Source organism: Lepisosteus oculatus, unplaced genomic scaffold (assembly GCF_040954835.1).
Source record: "Lepisosteus oculatus isolate fLepOcu1 unplaced genomic scaffold, fLepOcu1.hap2 HAP2_SCAFFOLD_63, whole genome shotgun sequence".
Lineage (NCBI taxonomy): Eukaryota > Metazoa > Chordata > Actinopteri > Semionotiformes > Lepisosteidae > Lepisosteus > Lepisosteus oculatus.
In genome coordinates this window covers 481,429-504,267 of record NW_027168182.1, presented here as the reverse complement: position 1 = coordinate 504,267, position 22,839 = coordinate 481,429, and the positions used below count along the sequence as shown (strand labels likewise).

The 22,839-nt window shown below is 45.2% G+C and overlaps 3 non-coding genes across 3 annotated transcripts; 1 reads left to right on the top strand and 2 right to left on the bottom strand.

Moving 5' to 3' along the window:
• Positions 1-9,904: 9,904 nt before the first annotated feature.
• On the bottom strand, positions 9,905-10,074 carry LOC138232328 (U1 spliceosomal RNA). The gene has a single exon (XR_011187062.1). It is a non-coding gene; the product is annotated as a U1 spliceosomal RNA (small nuclear RNA).
• A 4,234-nt stretch (positions 10,075-14,308) lies between these two features.
• On the top strand, positions 14,309-14,422 carry LOC138232441 (U5 spliceosomal RNA). The gene has a single exon (XR_011187170.1). It is a non-coding gene; the product is annotated as a U5 spliceosomal RNA (small nuclear RNA).
• A 1,338-nt stretch (positions 14,423-15,760) lies between these two features.
• trnat-agu (transfer RNA threonine (anticodon AGU)) lies at positions 15,761-15,834 on the bottom strand. The gene has a single exon. It is a non-coding gene; the product is annotated as a tRNA-Thr (tRNA).
• Positions 15,835-22,839: the final 7,005 nt, after the last annotated feature.

Below are 22,839 nucleotides of genomic sequence, written 5' to 3'. Positions count from 1 at the left end.
CATACTCCAGATGTTATTCATCCTGCTTGTTCCCAATGCTGGTTCCGGTATGAATTCTCGAGGAGAAATGTGGACATTTAAGGTTAATGTTCTAATGACAGGGGACATCACTTAACTCTGTTTTGTTTTGAAGGCAACAACGCCTCAGGACCTCGTGACCTTCAAAAAGGGGGGATTTGTAGAGGCAATGCTTGTTAATAAGACAGAAATAAGTGTTGCTGTGCTTTCCCAAATGAGGCCCCATCTCTCTCTTCATCTCTGTGGTGCAGCCACAGAAAAACTATTCATGCAGGCTGATTTAAAGATGTTTTCTTTTGATAAGGGACAGCTCCCAAATGGGGATGCACTTAGCTAAGCCTGGCTATCATGATCAATGGTCAGCCATTGGCGCCTATCTGTCTAGGGAGTGCCAGATGGACATCTGGATTGCATTCCTAGGTGTCAGGAGTAAGTGACTCATATCTCACCTTGATCAACCAGTCAGGGACTGGTAGGGCAATGTAACCCATGTGGGACTCTGATGCCCATTAAACTTTCAGCCAATGACAAGCCGAAGTTCCTCCAGGTAAAAACAGGCAACAGAGAGCCTGGAGAAGGAGAACTAGTAGGACTATTCCAGTAGGAGAATTCTAAGGAGAATTCCAGGGGTGCAAGACAATTTCATGGCAGGACGGCCCTGGAGCAGAAGGCTCCCAAGGGCAGGACATTCTCACAGCACGCCTCCTGACCATCCTGAGACTCAGCCCGGACAACCACGGAACGGCCAGTGTGTCCGAGTGCCAGTACTTTCCTCTGTTCTAAGAGTCGAGAGTGGAGGTTGCCACGAGTAACCAGAGGATCCACCCGAGGTTAGCATCAGCAGCAAGCCTCGTGAACAGGTCGGAACTGTGGACAGCTGAATCGCTATTCAGAACTAGCTCTTCATCAGAAATGAACCGGTCCTCTTCCTGACTTGCTCGGACCCACAGTCATCTTTTCTCCTGTGCACAAACTTTGCTAGTTAAAGCCAACACTAACTAGCCGGTCAGTGAGCATCAGCAGCGCACCGTCGCAAGCCGCACAGCACAGCCTGGCACGGAGCCAGAGAGCGCGGATTGGACAGCAACAGCCTGCAACTGTTTCTTTGTGCCCGCAGGAAGATCTGAATCCCCAAAGATTGGATGAGTATTCAACTTCAATGCATTACAGCTCGAGAATTCAATTGTTATCCCAACCAGTTGATATCAATTTAATTCCTAAGAGTTATGTACTTGTTTGAGTATCTAATGAAGAAGTTATGACCAAGTTCATTAACGAAACGGTCTTAATGAAATATATACTGAACGTATGTCCTCTTGATATGTGTAACACTTCGTAACTGACTGAATATATATCTTTTGTATTCTGATAACCCTCTCGATAAGATCTGTTAGGTTTACATGCATATTTTATGTATTAATAAATGTATCCTCGTGTATTAGTACCTGTGTGTGCGCGTTGTTTGAGTTATGTCGCATGGTTGGATTCTAAAGCCATCAAAAGAATCAACTTTGTGATTTACTGCTACAATTAATAATTGTCTCAGTAAATGCCCAAACCCTACAGAACTGGTGCCTTCAGAGAGCCACTACATTTAATTTTGCTATGGCAACATTACATATTTGGCGTCCCTGAGCCGGTTTTCTTACATTATTTGGCGTCCCTGGGTGGGCGTGGCAAGACTGAAATGAGTCAACCAAGCGGAATAATTCAATATAAAACGCCGCGGGTTTCATACACAACAATACGGTGTGCTGAAAGCCGAAAGAAAAAAAAGTTCCCCTTGCTCTTTAAGCAGTGCTTGATTGTTTTGTGATCTTTTGCGATCTACCGGGTTGATTGCATACTTGATCTTGTGGTTTTCTGTGGTAAAACTGTGATTTCGTACTTAAAAGTAATACTCTTTAAGTTTAACGATGGTTGCTAAAAGGTCTGAATTCGAGTCGCTATTAAGCACTCTCTCTAGCAGCGACAGGTCTGACCACGATCTCTTCCATATCTCCGTCAGCGGAGAAGCTAGAAGGATAAATCTCCATTCTCTGAGAGAGCTAGCGAAGGACATAGAGAGATTTGACCCCGCAGTGTCAGAGAATAATATCGAGAGTTATATTCAGGACCTCAGGTATACCCTGCAGTATCTGCCAAACGCCACAGAACAGGAGAAAGTGTTTCTGGTCAGGAAAACTACCAGCAGAGCTGTACATGAGTGGATGGCTAGGCAGATGAAAGAAGTCTGTAATGATTTTGAGCAGCTTTGTCAAGCACTTATTGAAGAATACAGTGCGTTTATTGACCCGACTGCTGCGATAGCCGCCGCTCTTAACATTAAGCACGAGAGAGCAGAGTCCCCTCGCGAATATTACGAGAGACTTAGACGAACTTATTTTGCAGGGCGAAATGATGAGGGTTGCGAAGAGAACACACATTTCAAGGGTTTATTCATTACAAATCTCCACCCGTCAGTCAGAAAGATGATCTTAATGCATACAGATGCACAGACCATGAAAATGACTGATATTAAGAGATTCGTGCAGAAAGCCTGGGAGTATGATGTCCAAAGTCGCTCTGAGCAAAAAGCTGTTAAAGTGACTGTGTTTGCCGTCAGAGCCAGCAGGGTTAATTCCCCCCTGCTCGAAGGAGCACAGGCTCCTGAGCTGGCTAAGCCCCGTTCCAAAGCATGCACACAGGACCGCACCCAGCGTCCTAAGTGCCATGAGAACACCGGGGGAGGGAAAGGGCTAGATAAAGCCGAACAAAAGGATTCAGTAGCCGCCCGCCTGGCCAGGCTTGAACAAGCTTTATTAGGACAGGGACAACCGCTCCCCAAGGCTGCCGGAAGCGTGAATGAGCTGATACTCTCCACTGGAGGAGGCGGAGACCCGCCCCCTCTCCCCCCCTCAGTCTATCTGATTGAGCGGAAGAGTTCCTGCCTGGATAAGGTCAGCCACTCCCAAGTGTAGCGGCGAGGCTTAATAATAAGACAGAATTAAGTGTTTCTGAGCTTTCCCAAATTAGGCCTCATGTCTCTGTTCATCTCTGTGGTGCAGCCACAGAGAAACCATTCATGCAAGGTGATTTAAGGTCCAAGGACAGCTCCCAAAGGGGGATGCATTTAGCTAAGCCTGGCTATCATGATCAATGGTCATCCATTGGTGCCTATCTGTCTAGGGAGTGCGAGTTGGACATCTGGACTGCATTACTAAGTGTCAGGACTAAGTGACTCATATCTCACCTTGATCAACCAATCAGGGACTGGTAGGGCCGAGTAACCCACGTGGGACTCTGATGCCCATGGAACTTTCAGCCAATCAATGAGCTGAAGTTCCTCCAGGTAAAAACAGGCAACACAGAGAGCCTGAGAGATTCGACAAGATTGAGATTCAGATTCAACAAGATTCAACAGGAGAATTCCAGGGCAGGACGGCCCAGGAGCAGAAGGCTCCCAAGGGCAGGACATTCTCACAGCGCGCCTCCTGACCATCCTGAGACTCAGCCCGGACAACCACGGAACGGCCAGTGTGTCCGAGTGCCAGAACTTTCCTTTGTTCTAAGAGTCTAGAGTGGAGGTTGCCAGAGAGTAACCAGCAGCAGGCCTCGTGAACAGGTCGGAACTGTGGACAGCTGAATCACTATTCAGAACTAGCTCTTCATCATAAACGAACTGGTCCTCTTCCTGACTTGCTGGGACCCACAGTCATCTTTTCTCCTGTGCACAAACTTTGCTAGTTAAAGCCAACAGTGAGCATCAGCAGCGCACCGTCGCAAGCCGCACATCACAGCCTGGCACGGAGCCAGAGAGCGCGGATTGGACAACAACAGCCTGCAACTGTTTCTTTGTGCCCGCAGGAGATCTGAATCCCCAGAGATTGGATGAGTATTCAACTTCAATGCATTACAGCTCGAGAATTCAATTGTTATCCCAACCAGTTGATATCAATTTAATTCCTAAGAGTTATGTACTTGTTTGAGTATCTAATGTAGAAGTTGTAACCAAGTTCACTTTACGAAACGGTCTTAATGAATGATATACTGAACGTATGTCCTCTTGATATGTGTAACACTTTGTAACTGATTGAATATATATCTTTTGTATTCTGATAACCCTCTCGATAAGATCTGTTAGGTTTATATGCATATTCTATGTATTAATAAATGTATCCTCGTGTATTAGTACCTGTGTGTGCGCGTTGTTTGAGTTATGTCGCATGGTTGGATTCTAAAGCCATCAAAAGAATCAACTTTGTGATTTACTGCTACAATTAATAATTGTCTCAGTAAATGCCCAAACCCTACAGAACTGGTGCCTTCAGAGAGCCACTATGATTACATATTTGGCATCCCTGAACCACTTTTCTCTACACAAGTGAGTGCTGACTCCACCCCTGAAGTCACAGAGCAGGCAGTAAAACACAGAGGAAAAGCAAGTAGCTTTTACCTCAAGGCTGCCATGGGAGATGTCTTACACAGTGAGACACTGATTGACACTGAGGTTGAAAGGTGTTTGATGTCACACGGCAAGCTCAAACGGGTTGAAAAAGAAAAGGGCATGCGACTCAGAGAGGAACCTTTGGTGGATCACCAGAAAGGCAAAATGTGGAAACAGGTCAAGGCTCCTAAGCCTTCTGTACAGAAGGAAAGGGGGGCCAAGAGGCAGACTGTGCTCACACAGTGCCCACCGAACACAGAAGCCTATGTGGAGATTCCTTCTGTTCCCTCTGGACAAGAAATAAAAATATTTCCTTGTTCCCCTGATATACAGGGAAGTCGTGTCCCGGCCAAGGTCCCAACAGCCTCCATGCCACAGGAGCCGTGCTCCAAGCAGCCCCCTGATCCACCAGGTAAAGCACACACCTTTTACATCCCTAAAGAGGAGCAGATCTCCCCACCTGGCGATGAAAAGGAGCTTTCCCTGTGCACCCTGGCACCCAAGAGGGGTCAGGAACACCACCCTGCAGTGGTGGAAGGGATCCAGATGGCAGGAGAGCAGGTTGGTGATGTAGCCCTCACCCTTAGCCCTGAGAGGTCCTCTATTAGTGAGGATCTGCTTGAGCAGCTGTCACAGGGCCACCGCCAGGTGCCCCTGGTGCAACATTCACAGGTTAGACAGGAGGTCCAGCTGGACGCTGAGACTACTGCGCTGTGGACACACCTGATCCCAGATGCCGATTCCCTCTGCTGTGACCCAGGGAACCTGCAGTCAGGTAACATTATTTCTCACAACTACCAGGTAGTGAGTGAGACTGATCTGATTGTTCCTGCCTCAACGGCAGGGTTGCCAACACACCCAGTCCCCCAGAAGGGACAGGGAATGAAAGCCGAGCCGGTTTTCTTACAGCCACCAGCTCAGTCTGTCAGTCTGAGTCTGACCAACAGTGGTTCAGCCAGACTGGAGCTGGATGGTCAAGTCACCCGCCTGCCAGTGCAGGACATCGCAAAGAGGGGTGTCAGAATCCCCGCCTGCACTGACATGGGTCTGGTGAGTGATAGTAAGTTCAAAGACAGTGAACTAGCTATCCCAGTACTGGGGCAGCTCCCCGAACCCCTAGGAAGGGAAGGGGGGAGCGAGCAGGTGTCCTACACCCACGCCCAGCGAACGATTGTAAACATGCCGATAGAGGGATTCCTCAATCAGGAAGTGTGCAGGGTGGACCTGAACAGTGAGAATGGGGTAACAATCCCAGATCACTCAGGTGCTCCAGATGACCACTCAGCCGAGGGTCAGGTATGCTCCACCGCTGCACCGCCCCCTGCAGGGTTCCTAGAGCACAGGCATGAACAAATCGAAAAAGCAGATGCCCTGGAAAAGGAGGAGCAGCATCAGCAGCTGCGTCAGATCTCCCCATATTTCCAGGATGTTGGTGCCCAAGATGCCACAGGGCATACTGAGAAAGACACCATGTACACGCTGCGCCAGCTTAGAAAGGCGACAGTCATTCAGAAGGAGATGACTGGGATCAGCCACCCGAAAAGACTTTTGGGAGGACTGATTGCTGCCGCCACTGTTGCACGTTTGCTTTTTTCTGGTAGGTTTGTGTGCTACTGGCACTCTCACCCTGACTGCCCCAAGAAGGCAGGGGTCAGAGATGCCGGAGGGTAGTGACAGACTGTATCAACAGCAGCAAAAGTTGGAAAGCTTAGGGAAAACCCTACAGGCAATTTCCTATGCAACAGGGTTAAACCTTATTCCCCAACCAGTGGACATGATTGTTGGTGTTATACAGTGGGTTTATGCTTGTGTGCAACAGGCCAGAATGTTGACACAATACCTATTAAGGGAGCTTAGTGCCACTGTAGCCAGTCTAACCACGGCACGATTCCCAACCCACTTGATTCCACTCTTCTCAGTAGAGGAGTATGTGACATTAACCCCATCGCTCATAGCTCACCCAGAAGGCAATCCAAGATTGAATTTGGTTCCAAATCTTGAGATGGGTATGGCTACAAAGCTATCCATTGGCTGTGTCTAAACGATTCACGAATGAAGGGTGTAAAGCTACTAACGAGCAGAGGGAGGTTAATGAACCCCATGAAGAGCAGGTAGGAAGTAAATGGCTGGTCAGCACACCACATTTAACTGACACTATGACTTGTGATAGGCATGATACAGCTACCACAATGCAGCTACCTAATCAAACAGTTTTCCTGCAAGTTCCCGAGGAGGCCATAGTACAGCATGGTAACTTAACACTGTACGGTCTGGAACCAGACAACATAAGACCAAACTTGAGGTCATGGATGCCTTCAGGTGCCACACTATTGAATTGGATAGAAATCCAAGAAACAGTAAGCCCTGAAGAGGTACAGGTAGTTAGTTTGCTTTAATGGAACAAACCTCCAAACCACCCTAGCAGATACCCAACACAGGTGTTGTGGTTTATCGCGGGGCTGGGAACAGGAACTGGTTATATTTTAACACTGCTGCTGGGAAGCTGGATCATGACTGACAGTGTACTCTGAATGCTGTACTCTTGCATCAAAATGTAATCTGGGTAGCATGAATGAGTCAAAGGTAGCATGTCAAAAGAAAGGAAGTGATTTCTCCCCAAATATCTACTACAGAGGTATCAGATATTGACAGTGAACTTCCTGATGTGTAATTCCTAGACCTAAATAATATCTCCTACCGTGTTTATACATACTCCAGATGTTATTCATCCTGTTTGTATCCAACACTGGTTCCGGTATGAATTCTCGAGGAGTAATGTGGACATTTAAGATTAATGTTCTAATGGCAAGGGACATCACTTAACTCTGTTTTGTTTTGAAGGCAACAACGCCTCAGGACCTCGTGACCTTCAAAAAGGGGGGATATGTAGCGGCGAGGCTTATTAATAAGGCAGAATTAAGTGTTCTGAGCCTTCCCAAATGAGGCCCCATCTCTCTCTTCATCTCTGTGGTGCAGCCACAGAGAGACTATTCATGCAGGGTGATTTAAGGTCCTAGGACAGCTCCCAAAGGGGGATGCACTTAGCTAAGCCTGGCTATCATGATCAATGGTCATCCATTGGCGCCTATCTGTCTAGGGAGTGCCAGTTGGACATCTGGACTGCATTACTAAGTGTCAGGACTAAGTGACTCATATCTCACCTTGATCAATCAATCAGGGACTGGTAGGGCCGAGTAACCCACGTGGGACTCTGATGCCTATGGAACTTTCAGCCAATCAATGAGCTGAAGTTCCTCCAGGTAAAAACAGGCAACACAGAGAGCCTGTGAGATTCAGTAAGATTCAGAAGGGAGGATTCAGAGGATTCTGTGGACAATTCTAAAGGGAATTCAAAGGAGAATTCCAGAGCAGGACGGCCCAGGAGCAGAAGGCTCCCAAGGGCAGGACATTCTCGCAGCGCGCCTCCTGACCATCCTGAGACTCAGCCCGGACAACCACGGAACGGCCAGTGTGTCCGAGTGCCAGAACTTTCCTTTGTTCTAAGAGTCTAGAGCGGAGGTTGCCAGAGAATAACCAGGGGATCCACCCGAGGTTAGCACCAGCAGCAGGCCTTGTGAACAGGTCGGAACTGTGGACAGCTGAATCACTATTCAGAACTAGCTCTTCATCAGAAACGAACCGGTCCTCTTCCTGACTTGCTGGGACCCACAGTCATCTTTTCTCCTGTGCACAAACTTTGCTAGTTAAAGCCCACAGTGAGCATCAGCAGCGCAGCGTCGCAAGCCGCACAGCACAGCCTGGCACGGAGCCAGAGAGCGCGGATTGGACAGCAACAGCCTGCAACTGTTTCTTTGTGCCCGCAGGAAGATCTGAATCCCCAAAGATTGGATGAGTATTCAACTTCAATGCATTACAGCTTGAGAATTCAATTGTTATCCCAACCAGTTGATATCAATTTAATTCCTAAGAGTTATGTACTTGTTTGAGTATCTAATGTAGAAGTTATAACCAAGTTCATTAACGAAACGGTCTTAATGAATGATATACTGAACGTATGTCCTCTTGATATGTGTAACACTTCGTAACTGACTGAATATATATCTTTTGTATTCTGATAACCCTCTCGATAAGATCTGTTAGGTTTACATGCATATTTTATGTATTAATAAATGTATCCTCGTGTATTAGTACCTGTGTGTGCGCGTTGTTTGAGTTATGTCACATGGTTGGATTCTAAAGCCATCAAAAGAATCAACTTTGTGATTTACTGCTACAATTAATAATTGTCTCAGTAAATGCCCAAACCCCACAGAACTGGTGCCTTCAGAGAGCCACTACATTTAATTTTGCTATGGCAACATTACATGTTTGGCATCCCTGAGCCGGTTTTCTTACATGTTACATTACATGTGTTTTCTTACAGCGGCAGACATTCAAGGAGGGGGCAGTGCGAGGTGAGGTGAGGTGAGGTGCGACACGCCGGAGCCCCGACGCAGCTAATGCGGAGCATTTGTTGGACTGGCATCGAAAGGACGTGTGCGCACGGAGCGAGCCTTCCCTGCGGCGGAGCGCGGGAACTTTCTCCCCCCCTCCCGCTGCAGGAGTTGTGTGCGCTGCAGCGGTGCAGAGAGAAAAGCACAGAAGGCAGCCGGCTCTGGAGAGCAGGTAAGAGACGGAGCCTTGTGGGCAGGCGAGCAGGCCCGTTTTTTGGAAATTGCTGAAAAGGTTTGTTCGGTGTGTGGTAGGCACACGTCGCGAGCTTGCGTGGCGATCTGCCGGTCTGGAGTTATGCAAATGAGGCCGAATTGCATCCCGGGACATGCTGCGAATGCGCAACGGCGACTGCAGATGTGTAGGAAACGGCGCGCTCGTTTTCTCGTTTTGCCCACACTTTTGAGTGTTAGTGTGGCGTGTGAGTGTGCGAAAGAGTGGGCCCAACAGGAGGCGGTGGCGTGCGGGGCGAGGAGGTGGCCTAGGCTGCGTGATTTGTGCTGTGGGTGCGGGCCGCTTGCAGGAGCCTGTACAACTCATACTTACCTGGCAGGGGAGATACCTTGATCAAGAAAAAGAAAGTAAAGAAAGGGAGATACCTTGGGAGATACCTTGATCAAGAAAAAGAAAGTAAAGAAAAAGATCTGGATATCTAAAAGTTTTTCACTGTTTTGACATGTCTGCACTGGTACAGAACCGAGCAATCAGAAAACGGGTGAAACTGTCTTTAGACTCAGCATACAGTACCGAGGCCCCCCATGACCAAATAAAGGCTAACCTCGATAATCAGCCTAAAGAACGCAGACTACAGCAAAACGACTGACTTTGAAAAGGGAATGAACGTCCGGAAGGAGTAGTGGAACTAGCTTGAGATGCTTCTCCGGACCCCTAACTAAAAGCCAGCGAGAACCAGCAGCGGCGTCCACTCCTGTCGAACCGGGATCCTTCCGCAGCCACGCAGCTCGTGGTGTCCTAACCCTCCCGTATCTGATTTTGGACCAAGCACATCAGGGGAGAGCGCGAACGCAGTCCCCCACTACCAGAAATTATGCAGTCGAGATTCCCACATTTGGGGAATTCGCAGGGGTCAGCACAGCCGGAGTGCAATGGCCGGACCTCGCCCTGGGTGAACCGATTTCGATTTTTAAGAACTTTATTTTCTTTTCACAAAAAAATACAGGAAATCACAAATCAGAAAGCTTTACATTAATATACATACTTAAAACAGTATATATGATCACATCTCATTACATTTTGACACGGTAACAGTTACATAGCAACAATTTTCTTTTTTTCTGGTGCAAATCACATTCTTTATTTAAACATGATAATGTTTTTCACAGTTTCTTGAGATGTTGACCTATGCTCTCTATTTCCCACAGATTTTCTGCTTCCTCCCTCCCTTCTCTCCACAGATCTCTGAGGTAATAGTTCTCTCGGGTGATGAACAGGGCCAGGCTACCTGCTGCCTTGACTGGGACCTCGATGCCTTTGAACAGCCCCATGTTCCTCACTCTCCACAGGGCGTCTTTCCCACTGTTCACCACGGCCCAGATCCTGTCAAACACGTCAGGAGGAAGCTTGACAGGAGAGATGCCGTATCTAACGAAAGCAGCGGTCAGGGTAAATTGGGGCGAGAGAGCCTGCAACCAATCTTCAAACTGGGCCCAGAAGGCCTTAGCAAAAAAGCAGGACCACAGGAGATGGGTCACAGTCTCCTCCTCGCCGCAGCCCACCCTAACGCAGCGAGGCCCCTACGGTACAAGAAAGTTCGTACCGGTAAGCACTGGTGGACGACACTCCAGGCTAAATCTCTGTGAATGTTGCACAGAAACTTAGAGGATGTGTGTTTCCACACCTTCCTTGTTTGGGCTGATGTTAAAATGCCCACAGGGGTCTGCCTATTGTTCTGGGGTGCAACGAAATCTTCCAGTTTTTGGACGCTGACATCTCGGAGGGGAATATGGCCAATTGGGTGAGATCTTAGAAAACTTTTAACTGTCCCATAAATTGCAGGGCATGTGTCTACACCTAAAATGCACAGAGGGAAGGAGCGATCCTCAGAGTACAGACAGACATCCCTCAACAAGGCCAGGTTGTCGCTCATCAGGCGTCCTGCTATCCCACAAGTCTGTTCTTTCCCTACCAGTGAGGCCACTACATTTTGTAGGCGCAGGATCTTAGTGTCCACGCCTAAGAGGCTGAGGGGTCTCCAGTTCTTTATGTCATTCTTTGCTCCTTTCTTAAACAAGAGAGAGATAGTGCCTTCTCTTAAGGAGTCAGGCAGCAATTCTGTCTTATAGCTTTCCTCGAATAGGAGCAGTAGCGGATCCTGAAGCAGATCCCAAAAGGTGCAATAAAATTCTTTAGGCAGCCCGTCAGCACCCGGAGTTTTCCCCTTCAGTAAGCTCTCCATAGCCTGTCTCAGCTCTTCTACTGTCAAATCCCTCTCAAGTACTTCCCTATCTTCTTCACTCAAAACGTTTTCTAGCTTTGAGGTAAAAAAATGAATTTCTTCATCCTTTACCTCTGTAGAGCTGTACAGTCTTGAGTAGAAGGCCTCGGTGCAGGAGAGGATAGCACTCGGCTCTGTTCTCTCTCGTCCCTCCTCAACAACACTTTCCATGACAGACTTGGAGCCTACCACTTTCCTGAAAAAGAGGCGAGTACACTTCTCATTTTCTTCCAAGAACTGCACTCTGCTTCTTAACAGCACTCCTCGACTACTTTCTTCGTCTATGCTCCGGATGTCCTTTTTTAAAAGGGTGATATCCTCGAGCACATCGAAGCCACTGTGCAGCATCGTGTAGAGACGCTGCAGCTGCCTCTGTTTCCTGGCTAGCACTCCTCTCCGTCTGGCAGCAGCCTTCCTTCCCTCAGCCATGAAAAAGACCTTTGTCCTCATCTTCACCTCCTCCCACCACTCTCCTACTGACCCATACAGACACTGCAAGGACAGCCACTGTGATAGTTTCTCCTTGTAGCTGGATACTACCCCCTCGTTCTCTAGCAGCTTTGTGTCGAGTTTCCAGAGGCCTGGGCCAAAGACAGTCCCGCCCTGGAGTTCCACTCTACACCCTAAAGCCTGATGATCTGAGAAGAAGACAGGCTGAAGAGTGACCCCAACAACTTTCACTCTCTCTGAGACAAAGCAATAGTCAATTCTGGAGCTGCTATTCCTCCCTGACCATGTATATCCTGCTGTTGTGGGATATATACATCTATATGTGTCTGAGAGTTTAAAGTCTTGAACTAAGTTTTGCAGGGCCAGTGAGCTGGAATCCAATTTTATCAGAGAGCTAGACTGCCTGTCTGTGTGCTCTAAGATTCAATTAAAATCCCCTCCCACTATCACGTCTGTGCTACTTAACAATAGGGGAGAGAGTGCCTTGAGTAGCTCCACCCTTCCTCCCACGTCAGTAGGACAATACACATTGATTAGCCGCAGGTTAACGGTCCCCCATTCCACATCCACACACAGCAACCTGCCATCTATGACCCTCTGAATACTTTTCAATTTGAAAGCCCATCCTTTGAAAAGAATGGCCACGCCAGAGGCTCTGTTGTTATTGTCCCCTGACCAAACAGAAGGCCCTTTATCCCACCTATCTTCAAAGCTTTTATACCTCTCTTGATAGGCTAAAGCACACTCCTGCAACATCAACACATCTCCCTCTCTCTGCTGGAGGTAATCAAAGACACACTGGCATTTAACTCTGTCATTGATACCTCTGGTGTTAAGAGAAATTATGTTTAGAGCCATATTACATAAGAAAGTGGAACCAGTCTTTACAAAACACATTTCTCTTCGGTCTCACCTGTTACCTTCTCTTTTTCTTTTTCTTCTTACCAATTTCCTGCCAGCCATCCTCTGAATGAGCCTTCATCAGGGTGGCAGCAGTAAAAGCGTTCACGGAGTCCATTTCAAGGAAGGGGGTAGAAGGAGGGGTGGAGGGGTTCCAGCTGTCCCTATCGCCATGCTCTCCTTCCTCCTCGCTCGGGGAGAAAACAGAGTCATTTTTCCTTTTCCTCAAGTCCAGCTCCTGGTAGCACTGAGGGGAAAGGGGTGCAGCCGATGCACCAGTCTCCTCTTCCCCCTCACCCACCAGCTGTTGCAGATCCTCCGTGACGGACTGGATGGAGGAGAGGAGGGCATCTGTAGCACTTGCAGAGTCTGAGAAAAGCAGCTCCGCTGAATCCTGGGTATCGTCGCTGGACCCGCTCCACCGGGGGGCCCCACACTGGCCCTCGTTCTGAGGAGCAGGAGTGGGGGAGGGGTCCTCGCTGTTCTCGGGGGTTTTCAAACCCTCGTGCTTGTCTGGTGCAGTCTGCGGTTGTGGGGGCGTAGTGGATTTCTCTTCCACCGGCCCCGGAGCCACAGCAGGACTGATCCTGGCTGGAGGCTGAGACTCTTTGTCCAACAAGGGTTCTTTGTTTGACTTGTTGTTTGCTTTGGCTTTTTCGGGCTGGTTTGGCTGAAACAAGCACTGCCTCATCCTTTCTCATTTTGAGTTTATTGGCGTAGGCGTGAGGGCAGTTCTTAAAAACGTGTCCTTCCGAGCCACATAAATTGCACTTTGGCAGCATTGAACAGTCAGAGGCTAAATATCCCTGTTTGCCACAGGTCTTGCAGCATTTCACAGTGCAGGACGATGCCAGGTGTCCCACAGCACCACAGCGCCGACACACCTTTGGTTGTCCCACATAAAAAACATAGCCATTGCAGGCGCCCAGCCGGATTGTAGAGGGCAGGTGCCTTAAGCCTCCATTTACATTGTCCGGTAGCAAGCGAACCTCGAATTTCCTTGCTCCTGTTTTTATACCGTCAACATCTCTAACCTCAGTTCCATGGTGGACGGTGCAGTACTGCTTAAGCCAGGTGTGAATGTCCTCCGTCTTTGCCATTTCCGAGAACATAACAACATGCACCGTTTTCCTCTCTCTCTGTGTCAGAGGCTGCAAGTTGATCTTCTCAAGGGCAGGAACTTTCCCTCTTTTTGCCTCAAACACATCCACACATTGTTCAAACAGAGAATAGGTAGCAAAAACAACCTCAAATGCTTTCTGACCTGGGAGAGCGAAGATGAAATCCAAGTGCCGAGGTTCAAAGCCAAGTTCCTTCTGTAACACTTTTCTGCTGAACTGCATACGATCCATGAAGAGGTCATCCAAAAGCTCAAAACGTACAGCATTCTTGCGGGATCCAAAGGTTGCCATCTCAAACTGCAAAACAAACACTGCTTCCAGTAAACAAGAAAACAATCCAACTACTCCAACTACAGGCTGATCAAGGTATCTCCCCTGCCAGGTAAGCCGAGAGCCGCAGGCGATGAGCCCGGAGCTGAACGGGCCCCACTGGCTCGTTTGTAAGGCCAGGTGCATTGCCAACCCCGACAGCAGCTGTCCAGCCACGCACTCTGGTTTCTCTTCATCTCGTACAAATCTTTTGCCTTTTACTAAAGATTTCCATGGAGAGGAGCATGAATGAGTTCCATACAATTTTTGTGCTTCCCTGCCTTCGGGTGGTGCGCAGCTGGGCTGGTCAAAGAGAGAAAACAAAACCGCTCACAATCGCTCTTACAATGCAGTAAGTAGCACAGGCTACTTAGGGAGTAGGCTGAAGTGTTTAAAAACAACCAGCGCCGGGCAGGAGTCGAACCTCCAAACTCCTAATCCATTGTCAGACACATTATCCATTGCACCACTGGCCCTGCTGTGACATTGCAGGACTGTAACCCAGTGAGCTTAGCACTGCAACTAGTAAAATATTACCCCCGGTCCATTCTTTTCCAAAAGTGAGAAACACCTGTTTTCTACATTTTGTCTGTTTTAAAACCATATCTCTTTAAACCAAACCAAGAGTTTGTCTTTTGCACTGATATTCTGATTCATTTCGATTTCAAAGAAAAAAAAAACATTACCTTCCAAAGCATCATAAAATTGTCCCTTCCTGCAGACTCTACTTCTCTCTTGTAGTAGTACAGCAGACCTTTCCAGGTGAGCAGATCACAGAGTCCGAAATGAGCTTCCTCCATCAAGCAAAGTACCTGAACATGACTCTGTCATCATAAAAGCGCCCCTGTAATAAAGAAATTAAATCCGAAATCAAGAGGGCAGTTGCCTACTGAAGTTCAAGAAGTCATAAATTTTAACCTAGCAACACATTAAAGGCTGCATCTATACAAGTACGATTCTAGAAATGCTCACCAGATTACTTTTTAAGAAAGAACTGCGCCTCAGGTTCCGCCGAGATCTTAACGCGGATGGCAGGATTCAGAGTCTGGAGTGTGGAATGATGGCGCACAAAGGGTCCACATACTGTGGATCCCTCAGTGATCTTCCGCGTATTCAAACCGCCAGCATGTGACTCCCCTGTCCCCGTGACCTCATTGCTCTGCTCTCTCCTCTGTGCAGCCGGGCCCGATTCACGGTAAAGTGAAAAAAAAAGATGCCCTCAACGTGAGATTTACTCTGGAGCAAGGATAGATGTTACCTTTTTATCATTGAACAGGATGTATGTGATGTGGCGACTAGGTTCAATTTTGTATCCTCTTTAAAAGATTAAGGACTGGGGTGAGCGTGATTTACCACCCTGCGCACCGTTTAAGCTGCATAGACTCGGTCGTTTAACTCTTCTCCATTAGCAGGGTTAAGGTTAAAGAAAAAAAACATTGCTGACTTCTTTTTTTTTGCCAGCCGCTAGCGCTGATTAGCAAGGTTTGTATTTCATGTTTTGCAAGTTGCATCCATTTTAAGAAAAACAAGTCGCGTTAAAGACAGTAAATGAATACTTGCATTTAATTAAGTCTAGCTGTAGGCGGTTGTCCATAATGACCAGTTCTGTTCGAGAACACAGAACAAAAAAGGCACCGCTGGGATTCGGACCCAGGATCTCCTGTTTACTAGACAGGCGCTTTAACCAACTAAGCCACGGCACCCTGGGAGTGCTGTCGTTTTGCAGCCACTTGGACACACCACTCAGACACATCTGCATTCGGTGTGTGCTCCGCCTGTTCGCTGAGCAAGTTGCCACCTTTACATATAATAGCAACATCGACACCAAGAGAAAGGATGACAAATGGCTTTTATCTGGAACTTTTCATGTCCAAGGAGCTCAATGTGCATTCTGTGTACAACAGGGCCACTGAACTCCACAATGGCCACTGAACCAGTGGCTTGCTGGCTTGACATCTCCCAAGGAAAATGTTGAAATCGCATGTGGAACAGGAAAATGACCCTCGAGTACGAGGGAAAAAAAAGAAAAAGATCATCTGGAGCGCGGCAACCCATGTCTGGACAGCCCAGTTTCCTAGACGAGGTGGCCGAGTGGTTAAGGCGATGGACTGCTAATCCATTGTACTCTGCACGCATTGGTTCGAGTCCCATTCTCGTCACTCTCCATGTCTGACAAGCGTGCCCGTGTGCCTTTGGCCCTCCTGTTGTTTGCTCCAGTACTAGAGCCGTACATTTCCTAGCGGTGGCTGAACATGGTATAGTAGGCTAACGTCAGTATCGAGCAGTGACAGTAACAGTATTTACGTGCCGCTGCTGCCAAGTGGCTCTGGTTTGAGACCGCGTTTTCACTTACTTGCAATGCAAACGGAGAAAGCGATTTTTGACAGTCTCTCGAGAGATTGCGCTAGGTGTTTAGGGATAGACTTTGTCAGTTCCCCCTGGGATGATGGCCTCTCTGATAGTTTGTGATTTCTCTAGACGTTTATACACTAGAAGCCTGCTTCATGGCTTAAATCCAAGCTAAGGAAACGAGTTAGAGGTCTGATGCAGAACTGCGAATTCAATGACCGGGAACACTACAGTACATTGCACTGTGTGTGTGAGGAAAGCTGCCCCCTTCTGTCCCTTGTCGACCGAACAGAGGACTGTAAAGGATACCGCCAAGAAACTTTAGGATGCTGGTTGGAATCCAGCTCCAAAGAAGCCCCTTTGGGTGTTATGTCATCAAAAAGTAAGAACAGCGAATCTCCCTTTGATCAAAAGCGCAACAGAATTGTTTTCCGTGGAGCAGGTTTCAGAACCGTAGACCTGTTTTATTCGTAGGGCAGGGCGCATTCCCAAACACGAATCTCCTGTTTTAGAAATGCTTTGGGCGGCGTGAAGTGAAAATAAGAAATGGGCTCCAGATGCACATGGAAGCAATCAAGTGTTTCATCCGAGCTGTTTCAAAGACTGCTCAAGAGCTTTCCTTTCACAGAGGTGCAACGATTAATGATGGGTGTGCACCCTTCAATGCGCCTTACGACTCTAGGGAGTGATTGAGACATACGTAGCGTGTGCTCATTTCCCTCTATTCCCCGTATTGCAGTGGTAGGATGACATAAATTCCTGCTTCGACACGTAACGGCATTATAATCAAGTGCAGGAGCTGAGGGCTTTAGTTTTGTTTCGTTTTCCATGGCGTTCGTAAGCGCGCAAATCAAAGGCAATTCCTGCGTCTAACAGGAATGTAAATGCTTTGGAAAGTGCAGTGTGGTGCAGCTTGTAAAATCCTTGTCCACATTTGTGGTTTGTTGATGTTTTTTCTGTCTGCCAAAGTTGCATTTTGACATCCGGACAGGGGATACTTTATCATTTGAACGTGAAGCCAGCCTTAAACCCTCTGAGGCATGTCTGTCTGCCGGCACGTATTTTGTCAAAGGTATTTATTTTTTTTTAAAGTTTCCGCAGCCACCTCGCACTCTGTGTTAGATTATAGGAGGAATGTGGCGGGGGTGAGCTTGCTGTAGTCGTGGCCGTGTGGTTAAGGCGATGGACTTGAAATCTGTTGAGAACTCCCTGCGCAGGTTTGAATCCTGCCGACTATGGCGTCTGCCACACGTATCCGTGTGCCTCCGTGGCAAAGGCGAAGTGCCGCTTCTCCTTTCCTGTTGCTATAAATACGCTAAATCACTTAGCCCTGCTGCCACGGAAATGAGTTCTTCAGATAACCACACATCTTGCGTTCGCACCTCTGATGCTCTACTTATGCCTTTGAAAACCTAATGAATAAAGCTGAAAGAACCGACACAATATGTAGGTGCTCTTAAAGCACGCAGTGAAGAACTGTTAACAGTAAGGGTTTCAGTGGGTTAACTGAGGAGAAGGTGTGATCGCTAATTGTTGACTTTTTATTTGGTGTTAGAAACACTCTTACTGTGCATGACGTGCAACAAATGTAGCCACAGAAATTGCATCACGCTTTCATGTATGCTATTGCAGACACCAACGTTGCCTAGATAGAAAACCGAAATAGCCGTGGGTTTGCTTGCTGGTCTGAAGGATCTCTCTTCGAATCGCTATCATTTGTCAATGGAAGTAAAAGGCGCTGCACAGAGAGGACCACGGTCGTGAGGCTGGTTAGCTCAGTTGGTTAGAGCATGGTGCTAATAACGCCAAAGTCGCGGGTTCGAGCCCCTTACTGGCTAGGTCCTTTTCTCCTCTCTTACCAAAGCTGTTAGGTTCCTTTCCGTGGTGAGATGGGTTGTCATGCAACTCTGCCACATAGTGCCGACAGGCAATTAAATGACAAAAATGAAGAGAGTTAAAGCAGCTAGAGAGGTTCTCTTACAACTTTTGAGCTGACACAGTTTTGGAAAATGTTTCCTTCACGCTGCACTGTACCATATAGGCAGCCAAGAGTCTCCAAAACAAAACAGAATTGACAGTCATATAATGTCCATTAACCCCGGTTTTAAACGCAGCATCATGTCTGCCATCATAAGAATATGAGTCCAATATTTTAGAATATAGTCAGAATGACTTCTAACCTTACCTGTGGTCTCTTTAATCCCTATTGCTCAATGCATGGTGTACGTACTGCATACATGTGTCTTGAGAATGAGGAATGGGCCCCTGAGACAGTCATTTGCCTGTTTCACAAATGATCGTATTTTACTAGAGATTCTGTTTGGGATTCAGATGTGCATTCGGACAGCAATCCCTTTCAAGAAATGATACGTTCTGGATGAGGTCAAAGGTGCTGGAACACTGTATTTAGGATGTGTTTGCAGTGATTGTGTGTCTCCTGCTTCAACGCAGTGATATATAGATGTGCTCCTGTAATTTATTGGTACAAGCCCAGGGCAGTAAGCAGTCTGAGGATTTATTTCCAGATGGCATAGAACAGTGAAGCAGTGAAGTAGTGCAACACACTGGATCATTATATTATTAGATTCTATTCTACTTAAATTATTACATTATACACAACTTGAGTTCATTTTAAAAATTAAAAGGTAATAAAAGGAATGCATTTTCATGAGAAAGATAATACCGATATGCATGCGATAATCTTCCTTATATCATGTCGTGCATCATTTGGACACTTTGTGGGCTTGAAATACAAAGAAAATCATGTTCTATGGTACAAGACAAATACAAAACTTAAGCTTTTATTTTAATTAGATTTGTTTATTAAGCATAAGCAATCATTTATTACATTAATATATGTGAAAATAACATTTTAGCATCATATTATTACATACAGGTCTCTAGCTTCAACACAGTGATATATATATATACTCAGTGATTTATTGGTACATGCCCAGGTCAATAATCAGAATGAGGATTTATTTCCAGACGGGCTACAGGTAGTGTTGTGAAATACTTCAACACACTGGATCGCAGATTTAGACCCCCTGCACTCTTACTCCTTAAAAACCAAAGAAATGAAGATATGTAGCAATCACATTGCAACAGGGCTGACAGTGACTTAATGCTTATACTAGTGGACTTCTGGTACCTTTAGGGTACGGTGTTCCCTGAAGGGCTCTCAAACCCCGCATTTCAGATGCCTAGCTGTTTCGCTGATGTGTTGCACCTCAGAATCACTTTTAAACCTTACCTCTGGTATCTTTAATCCCTATTGCTCAACGCATGGTGAAAGTATTGCATAAATGTGTCTGAAAATGAGCAATGGGCACCTGAGAGACTCATTTGCCTGTTTCACAAATGATCATATTTGACTAGAGATTCTGTTTGGGATTCAGTTGTGCATTCTGACAGCAATCACTTTCAAAAAACGATACATTCTGGATGAGGTCAAGGTGCAGGAACACTGTATTTAGGATGTGTTTGCACTTATTCTGTGTCTCTAGCTTCAACACAGCGATATATGTATATGCTCACTGATTTTTTGGTACATGCCCAGGGCAATAATCATTATGAGGATTTATTTCCAGATGTGCTAGGGGTAGTGTTGTGAAATACTTCAACACACTGGATCGCAGGTTTAAACCGCCTGCACTCTTACTCCTTAAAAACCAACAAATGCAGATATGTAGCAATCATATTGTAGCAGACACTCATTTGCCTGTTTCACAAATGATCATATTTTACTAGAGATTCTGTTTGGGATCCGGATGTGCATTCTGACAGCAATCTCCTTATCGCGGCTTTGCCCTTCTTGCTTCTTTGGACAATATCTCCATCTTGTGGTTGTTGTTGGTAATGTCTAGACAACATCTCCATCTTGTGGTCGTTGTTGGTAATGTCTTCTTATGCCCTTTTTTATTTTAATTCTCTATTAGTTGATTCTAGAATCTCTACAATGGAGATGAAAACATCAGTTTTATAGCAGACAATATGACATTATTTATAGTCCAATTAGAAACTTATTACCCTGTTTTTAACATAATAACAAATTAAAATTGATTAAAACTAAGTTTGGAACACCAGGGAACATAACAAATGATTTTTAGGAAAACCATGAGGTTCTCTGTGTCCAATGCCTGCAAGGGGAGAAAGCTAGAATCCTTTGATTTTTTCAAAATTTGAAAATAAACATCATATAACAACAGCTTTCATTCCTAGGAGTGAAAAATAACCATTTTTGAAGACATAGTAGTTTCTAAAACACTACAATAAAGTTAAAAACATCAGTTTTATATTACATTATTTTTTGTGAAATAATTAAATTGGCTTATTTCTCTCGCATTAAATTGGCTAAAAATGCAAGAATTCAACCAGATATTCTTGTAAAATGTATACTGTTGCATTGCAGTTAGTTAATGTATTTAGTCCATAATCAGCAATCTAAACTTTATTGTTAAGCTTTAATGATTGATGTTGTACCAGTAACCTTTAGAAATACTATAGTACTTCACAAATGCTTTGTGTGTTTGGAAATCTTTTGAGTAAAAGCCTTATAAAAATAGGTTTAGTTTTTACAGGACATCACAAAGAAATAGGATGGTATAATTCTTATAATTGCTTAGTGATTGTATTTGGAAGATTATGCACTAAACAGACTTCAGGGATGCCAGTGGATCATTGTGCTATTTGGAATTATTCCAAAAATCAAGTGACCTCTTTGCTGTAGTATTTTTAGTATTATTTATTTAGTTTTAATAAAGAATAGATTTATTAAAGTCATGCGATGTGCAAGCGGGATATGTAAAATAATTGAAAATAAAGTTTTTTATTATTGTTATAGAGAAACATGATCAGATTTTCCCTGGTTCAGAAAAAAGACGATTAAAATCTGTAATCTTTCCACTTGTATGTCTTCAGACATTAACGAGTACAACCCCCCTCTCTGTCGGAGTGTTGGCTGTGACGAATTAAACCAATTTCACAGGTATTTTCAAAGTAGGAAGTACAGTGTTAACTAGTAGATGGCCCCAACATGCTAATGTGTTGTGTAGTGGAAATCTTAAAAATGAAGAGAGCTTTACAAAAAAATATATTGGTGCTTTTAGATAATATTTCAAGGATATAACTGCTATGCTACAGTACGTGTAGAATTTTAGAAAACAGTTCGTCAACAAAGTACACTGTTTAGGTTAGTTTGGAAGACAATGTACCAAAATAATATATGCTGTCTGGGTCATTAGAATTAGCTGAAAGTAACTGATAAGCTTTGAATAACAAATCTAGTTTTTCTTCTCTCGCTCTATGATGTAATCTGTTTTCTCTTAGAGAAAGGGGAAGTTTTAGAAGGGACCAAGTGCTGAACTTTTTTACAGCGCAACGTATAAAAACCCTGTACTGCTTGTAACAAATTGAGTCTCTGGTTGCACTTTGCGAAGTGGCAGCAGGGCTCCCAATATTGCAATATTGAAATAAAGACCTTACTCAGGTGAGAACTCTCTCTTGTGGCTTCCTTGATAGTTATATTTCCATGACAGTTGGTGTAACAGTCCCGGCGTGGCAAGCTTCCAATGTCAACTCGACTTGATTGGAAGACAATGAACGTATTTTAGCCCTAAATGAATTAATAGCAAACATGGTTTACATAAAAGACATTTTTCCAAGAAAGTTTATAATAATACGATCTATAGTTGAAATCTGAGCCTAAATATAAAGAAAAAAGCATTTTCAGAGAGCAATCACGCTGTGTTTATGTAGAAAAAGCGATTAGGTTTATGAGCAATCTAATTACCTATTTGCTTAAAACGCTATATAAAATAAAGTTTATTTAAAGATGAATGATAAGTGTCGCAGTTTAAATAATTTTCGTAGTAGGGCTTGGACAGATTCCAAGTGCATTTTTGCAATTTACGTTGCATTGTCCAATGTGATGTTGTAATACAGTTTAGAATACAGTAAGTCTAAACTGTATCAGCTTTATTTATGGGTTGCAATTTAGAAAAAGTCAAAAACCGCACTCAAAATGCAATTTAGAGCTTTCTGGCAAGAGGAGACACCCAAATTATAATGTAACATGCCACTGTTTGTGCATGAACAAAGTTATACTGCAATTTTCCTTAGATACGCGATTAAAAAAAAATATTTTTTTGAATCCCCGGCCAAACACATTCCATAAGAATCAGCGCTTTTATACAGTATACCGCCTTTAAACACATATATTTACACACCCGTTTACAATTTAAATCGAAACGCGATTCAAATCAATATAAATGTTTATTTTGTAACGCATAGGTGACTATTCATTGTTATTAAAAAGACGTAAATTCGATCATGTTGTGATATTTAGAAATATAAATTTG